Below are 7,666 nucleotides of genomic sequence, written 5' to 3' on the forward strand. Positions count from 1 at the left end.
CAATGTATGAATTTTTTTTATTAAATTAATTATTCTCATAAAAACTTTTTTCACAGGTAGTAAATATACATGTAGCTATATGATTAATTCATTCAAAAATTATGAAAATAAATTTAATAAGTCATTGGTAATATTTAGTCATGAAAAACTAATTCATTTGTTATTTTTATTTATTCATTTTTGTCATTATTGCTGTGAAATATTTCCACTATATATAACAAGTGCATAATATTAGGCATAGATAACTTCTTCTGTCTATGTTTTGCATGAATTTTCATAATTTCTAGACATTTAATTAATTTACAGTCAAAATTATTGATTTTTTGAAATATGTAATTGATTATTGATCAACAGAAAATTATCAACGATACATCAATATTGTTTCTATCGATGACAGCTCTAGTTTGTACATCATATTTTTTAAAAATTCTATTAAATAGTCTGATTCATAGTTTCACCAAGTGACCTGATGACAGATGTAAAATTGAATCTAACAGTTACCTGCATTTTTACTTCCATTCCCAATTGCTGGCGATGTTACTATACAGTAATATGACCAACACTTATGTGTTCAACTACAAATTTAAAACATGAATTGCACACGATATAGAATCAATAAAAACTTGTGTGCAAAATTTCATCCGCAACTTAATATCATATTGTTGGCTCCTTTCTGTTTTAGAATAATTATTTTCATTTTGCAAAATTTCCTTGAGATGAAACACACCTTTTTTTGGGTTGAATTCTGTTGTATTTTGTAATATCTGTTGCATATTTTTCTGATTTAAGTGCCCCAGTGATCTATGTAAAAATTGCAAATTTAATGTTTTTAGGCTTGGAACTCTTTATGTTTCATTAAATTATGTATTTTAGTCATTTTCATTTCAGTTCTTTGGTTCACAATGATAATTCCTGTGAGATGTTTCACATGTGGTAAGGTGATTGGGAATAAATGGGAGGCTTACCTTGGACTTCTTCAAGTCGAGTACACAGAAGGGTAATTTTCTTTTCTTTCTTTTGTGAACATCTAGTCACTTTTATTTGCATTTGTTTGACCAATTTACCACACAAATTTTCTAGGATTCATACCACACAAATTTTCTAGGATTCACAAAATCATGATTAAGTGAATTACAAGATTGACTGTACATGTGATTCTGAAAAACATCTCAGTCCATACATGTATTATTATTCAATGTAGAAAAGAATGGTTCTACAGTAAATAAATATTGATACCATAATGATTGATCTCAAACATAGAGTTAGGGCGAGGCCAGTCTAATGGTCATTTGTCTCTCACTGCTGATCTGTGTGAAATTACTAGTTGGTCACTTGTAAAGCTATTGGTATTTACTGGTTAGTTATCCAGCAAAACTAAACAGATGGAATGCAGATATATTACCAAAAATGTTTTACAATCGGAGTGAAAATAAGCAGACAACAAACAAAAATGCTCCTAAAATACTAAATTTAGCCATATTTTAAATAAAACATTTAAAAGTGTAATAGGAATTGTGAGTATTTATACATTACAGTTTATACACAAGTGCTATATTATTATTATTAAATTATTAATAAATTTGATATTTTGAAACTTTCTTTTACTTATCTATTGGGTAGGAGTCTAGGTTAATAAAACACAAATCAGAGGTTTGTTGTTTTTTATTAGTTGAAAAGTGCTCATTCATTTAATTGGAAAAAAAATCAACTTCTACATCATAAATTGAATGTATATATTATGATTATACAATGTACATAGTTAGAAATATATACATGAAAAAATGTTAATACTTTAACATAATATATCTATTATTAATCTATGACAGGATTAGATTGAAGTTATTACTTATTTGTTTTAATTAATGATGTTTTACAATGTATTTGCTTTTTTTAACAGAGTTTTTTGGATCCCTTGGGCTAAAAAAAGTACTTTTTGTCGACTTTTATGCTTTATTCAGTTGCCCTCATTGAAAAAATTACCCCAATTATTTTCCTTTAAAATGTTGATATTGCGGATTGGATTTGATATTTTTAACTGTGTTTAAAGAAGAGGAAAATTCTTTAACATCTATCACTGGAGAAGATGGATTTTATTGTCTAATCTTAGCTCATGAAATTCATCATAGATATGATACAGTGTTTTTAGCTCACCTGTCACAAAGTGACAGGGTGAGCTTTTGTGATCGCTTTTCGTCCGGCGTCCGTCCGTCCGTCGTCCGTCCGTCCGTAAACTTTTGCTTTAAATGACATCTCCTCATAAACCACTGAGCCAATTTCATCCAAACTTCACAGGAATGTTCCTTTGGTGGTCACCTTTAAAAATTGTTCAAAGAATTTAATTCCATGCAGAACTCTGGTTGCCATGGCAACCAAAAGAAAAAACTTTAAATATCTTCTTTTAAAAAACCATAAGAGCTAGAGCTTAGATATTTGGCATGAAACATCTTCTAGTGAGTGTTACCAAGTTTGTTCAAATAAAAGCCCTGGGGTCAAAATTGGCACCGCCCCAGGGGGTCATTGATTTTCCCTATATGCATATAGTAAAAACTTAAAAAAATCTTCTTTTAAAGAACCGTAAGAGCTAGAGCTTAGATATTTGGCATGAAACATCTTCTAGTGAATGTCTACCAAGTTTGTTCAAATAAAAGCCCTGGGGGTCAAAATTGGCCCCGCCCCAGGGGGTCATTGATTTCCCTATATGCATATAGTAAAAACTTAAAAAATCTTCTTTTTAAAGAACCCAAAGAGCTAGAGCTAAGATATTAAGCATGAAACATCTTCTAGTGAGTGTCTACCAAGTTTGTTCAAATTAAAGCCCTGGGGTCAAAATTGACCCTGCCCCAGGGGTCATTGATTTTCCCTATATGCATATAGTAAAAACTTAAAAAATCTTCTTTTAAAGAACCATAAGAGCTAGAGCTTAGATATTTGGCATGAAACATCTTCTAGTGAATGTCTACCAAGTTTGTTCAAATAAAAGCCCTGGGGTCAAAATTGACCCAGCCCCAGGGGGTCATAGATTTTCCCTATATGCATATATAGTAAAAACTTAAAAAATCTTCTTTTAAAGAACTCAAAGAGCTAGAGCTAAGATATTTAGCATGAAACATGTTCTAATGGTGTCTACCAAGTATGTTCAAATAAAAGCCCTGGGGTCAAAACTGGCCCGCCCGGGGGGGGGATCATTGATTTTCCTTATATGTGTTATAGCAAAATTTTAAAAATCTTCTTTGGAAAAACCCAAATAGCTAGAGTTTAGATATTAAGCATGAAACATCTTTAAGTAAATATCTACAAAGTTTGTTAAAATAAACGCCCGGGGGGTCCAAAACTGGCCCTGCCCCAGGGGTGTCCATTGTTTTTAACTATATGTGTATAGTAAAAACTTTAAAAATCTTCTTTTAAAAAAGCCAATGAGCTAGAACTTAGATGTTTAGCATGAAACATCTTCTTATGGGTGTCTACCAAGTCTGTTCAAATAAACAAATAAAAGCCCTTGGGTAAAAATTGGCCCGGGGGTGGGGGGGCCTATATACAGGTGAGCGACCTCAGGGCCATCATGGCCCTCTTGTTTAAATTCAAGAAAGAAAAGAATTATATATTATAACAGTGCTTGATTTTTGATACTTAAAAAATCATGTTTCACTCCATGATTTAAAATGTTTTGTTATATGTATAATTATAGTCACTTTGTCATGTAATCATTTTTCTCGCCAACTGCATTGTTAAATATTTAATTTAGATCATTTTTGTGTTTGACCATTTAAAAGAATCATTGTCATTATATTCTACATTATATTCTACCTGTAAATTTTGAAGATAAACAGTTTTAATTAAATTGACTGTTCAGAATGTTGTTAACCTACATGTATATTGTTGTAGAAAATCATCTTTGAAGACCTTTCATTGACTGATGTGAAAATATATATCATATGCAGTTAAGAATTCAAATCTTTAATCATAAAAGTGGTATTGATAAAACAGAATAACTCAATTTAGTATCCAAAATGTTTTTTCTGTGAGAAATAAATTAAAACTGAATAGTTAAGTTAAATAAAGTTCAAACTATTTTTAAAAGGTCTCCACTGAAGATTTTGACACAAAATATTTTTTGGAGATTTTTTTATACCATTTGATGTTGGTCTATACCAATTACTTGTGTGCAAAGTCTCAGAATCATTTGCTCAATCATTTTTTTTTTCCAGAATAATTGCTTATGGTGCAAAATGATCCACAACAAAAAACATTTCAATGCTTATTAACTAAAATCTGGCTATGAGTCGAACAATTTTTTTCAATTTAATTTTGAGTATATAACCTTACTGTATTTTTGCAATTTTTTTCTGTTTTAAAGCCCAAGTTGTTTTATGCATTGCTTTTTAGATTTCATATGTTTTGGTTATTAAACCTAAGTGAAGATCATTTCAATAATCATTTATTGTAATGTCAAAGACATTCCTGCATTCTATATTACATATATATGCTAGTCAAGTCACATGATCAATTTTGGCATCATTATTCAGCTTGAATTATTAAAGAATAGGGAAGCTTTAGAACACAAGTTTTCACTTGTCAATCAGGAGGCTAATGCTGTATGTACATGTACAACTTTAATTCCGCTTTTAATATTAAAGGTATTCACACAATGTCTTCAAAATCATACCCGCGGGTCCCTGTCTTACACACATGGTTCAATCTTTGAATTTATATGAAATGAATCATAAAATTCTTAGGCAATTTCTTGTGCCAGTGACATGAAAACTTTGGATTTCATACCATGAAGTTTAAGTTTTAAATTCCTCAGTTAATCAAAGTGTGAATTTAAACACATTTAGTTACTATAACTGTAAGTCTTGATATAAGTGATTTCATTAAGGTTTCCTGTCATAGAAGAATAATGTTTTGATTAAAGGTAATAATATCGTTATCATTTAATGTCTACATAAATACATAGATGCAACATATTGTAAATACATGCAATGTTGAATATTTAAACTAAATATAAACATTTTTGTTGTAATTTTCACCCATTTTAATCACCGGAAAGAGTTATGGATGCACTATGTTATAACAAAGCCCATCCCGCCTCAACAAATGGATACTGGCTATCGAAACAGTATGTAACAGTAAATATTACAGACGGCAGTAGTGACCTAGTATTGTCTTCCGCAAGCATTACTTTTTCTCTTCCCAACCTTTCGAAAAATACATGCAGGGACAGTAACTGCTCATAAACTCGTTTACGAAAGATTTTGTCGAATTCCCACAGAAACACATACGTTTTTGACATATATCACATGACATCCTACAACATGCAATTTATATGTTTTTATGTTGGGGCTGCATCCAATTTTTAGAAATTTATATCAATTATAGCTGTGAGATTTCACTTCACATCAATATGAGGCACACGCTGCTCGGCCAACAAAACAAGATGCAAACATGCGCTTGATAGTACAGCTTCTGATAGTATACAGAATTCATGCATCATTTGCAGAGTTGCTGATTTACATATTAGTCCGACTTTTGGATAGGCCAGTGAAAAAGCTGGAAAGCTACAGTTTACGGCAATATAATGGTCACGGTGCACGTCCAATGAACATGGTCATTAGATGACCGCGTTGAATACTATTTAGCGTTTGAACTTGCATTGCGATTTCTGTTAGTATACAATGAAATAATACCATTTTCCAAAGCCCACCATGAGCTACCCATTGATCCGATATAATTTCCGAATGGCTTGTGCAGACTGCACAAGGAACTTCTAAACAACTTCCAGTAGTTTAGAAGTTCCTCATTACAAAAATGAAATACATTTTGTGCTCGTTCAAGAAACATGGTCGCCAAATGTCCGCTTGGCTTTGGCGTAAGCTGGTATGGAGTTTTTTTTTTAAATATATACGTTAGTTTTATAATAGGCACCCTTTTGTAAAGTGACACAGTTCCCTGCCCACTAGTCCGATTGAGTTGCGGATTTACTAATTCATAAGCTCGTTGGGTACCGTTTACCGCAATATACAAAGTCAATGTATTGCTAATGGCGCTTGCCCCACTTGATGATGCATGCGTTTAGCCTGCTTGGCAATTTCGTCTCCTAGTACATGTATATGTATATAAAGATATAGACATTATGTATTTCCGGAAAATAACACCATCTTTTATTAGCTCATTATGATTTGTCTTTTTGCAAATTGACCGGTGCAATAGCTTGGTGGTTCCCCTTACGGCAATATAATAAACATGACTAAAAAAACACGCAAATGCGCGCAATGCATAGACTCTGGCCTACGCAGCAATCTTCCCTAAACCCTACGTCAGTTCTTTAAAAAAAACCTCCAAGAATTTACGAAGCGTACTCATTGTTCGGATTTCATTGCAGACTGGCCAGTGCAATGGCTTTAAAGCTCCACTTTACTACAATATAATCATAAGGAAGTTGTCGTTGGACACAATGCTTCTAGATGATGGGTGTAGGATTGTGAGGCAATTCGTTCTTTTTGTACGAATAAAATAAACCCATTGCTCCGATAAATTTGGAATATATCGAAGGCTATAGTTTACGACATTATATATTGTATATACATGCATATGACTTTCGCCGAAGAAACTTGTCTAAAAAATGCCCGCGTTGCATATATATGATGCTTGCCACTAGAAATGCCAGGACCAAATCTGTAGACTAACGGAAAATAAAAGTAGCACTATATATATACGACAAACACTTTTTATAAAGATTCAAAGTAGATTATGAACGACCATTGAAGTTGTTTGACTTTCAGCCAATGAAAACTAAACAAATGTCAATACGTATTAACACACACATATATAAGTATACATTTTTCATTGTAATGCCATGTTATTTGCAGTAGCTTTCCGCAGTTGCTAAGAACTGAAAAAGGAGACCGTCAAGTGATCACAATCTATCGAATGATTAGACAATATAGGACTTAAGCTATACATTTGATGAATATGAAGGTATATTTAATTTGTACTATTTGAATACTTCTAAGAACTTTGCGCTTCGTCAAAAATCATTAAAATATGAAAAAATGGAAACCAAAAGAACACCGAAAACGGCAAAATAGCAATGTTACAAACTCGGTTTGATTAATTAATAAGATGTTTACATAAAAAAACGAAACGTAATATTTATATAAAAAAGTATGCGTTTTTGCAAAAAAAACAACTAATCTAAGTATTGGTTTAAGCAAACCTTATGATTACAGAAAGTAATGACGTTTTGTTTTTATCTAATTGGCAAATGAGCAAATTCTATCCTCTGTTTCAACATTTCAAACCTAATACATGCATGTATATCGAAGTTTTAATCGTTGAAAAACGCAACATATTCTTAAGTTTTCGACTTTACCATATAACATTTCATTTCATAATCTACAGTAAATATTCTAGACGCAGAAATTTTGAATTAAGTATTGTTACATAGAAAGGTACAATTTATAAATATCGTGAACATACATATTATATGGAAAACTGTACGTAATATTTTACTGAAAACATAACCAAACGAAAATGTTCGTTACACAAAGCAGTATTCTATCACATATCGATATTAATGACCGTTTGGCGAATCACTAAAATGAAATATCGCATGAGATGTTTATATTTTTGTAAGCAACGTTTAATAGATTGCTGCTATCAAAATTGG

The sequence above is a fragment of the Ruditapes philippinarum genome, unplaced genomic scaffold (genome assembly GCF_026571515.1).
Source record: "Ruditapes philippinarum isolate M1 unplaced genomic scaffold, ASM2657151v2 ctg4908_1_1_1_1, whole genome shotgun sequence".
In the NCBI taxonomy this organism is placed as follows: Eukaryota; Metazoa; Mollusca; class Bivalvia; order Venerida; family Veneridae; genus Ruditapes; species Ruditapes philippinarum.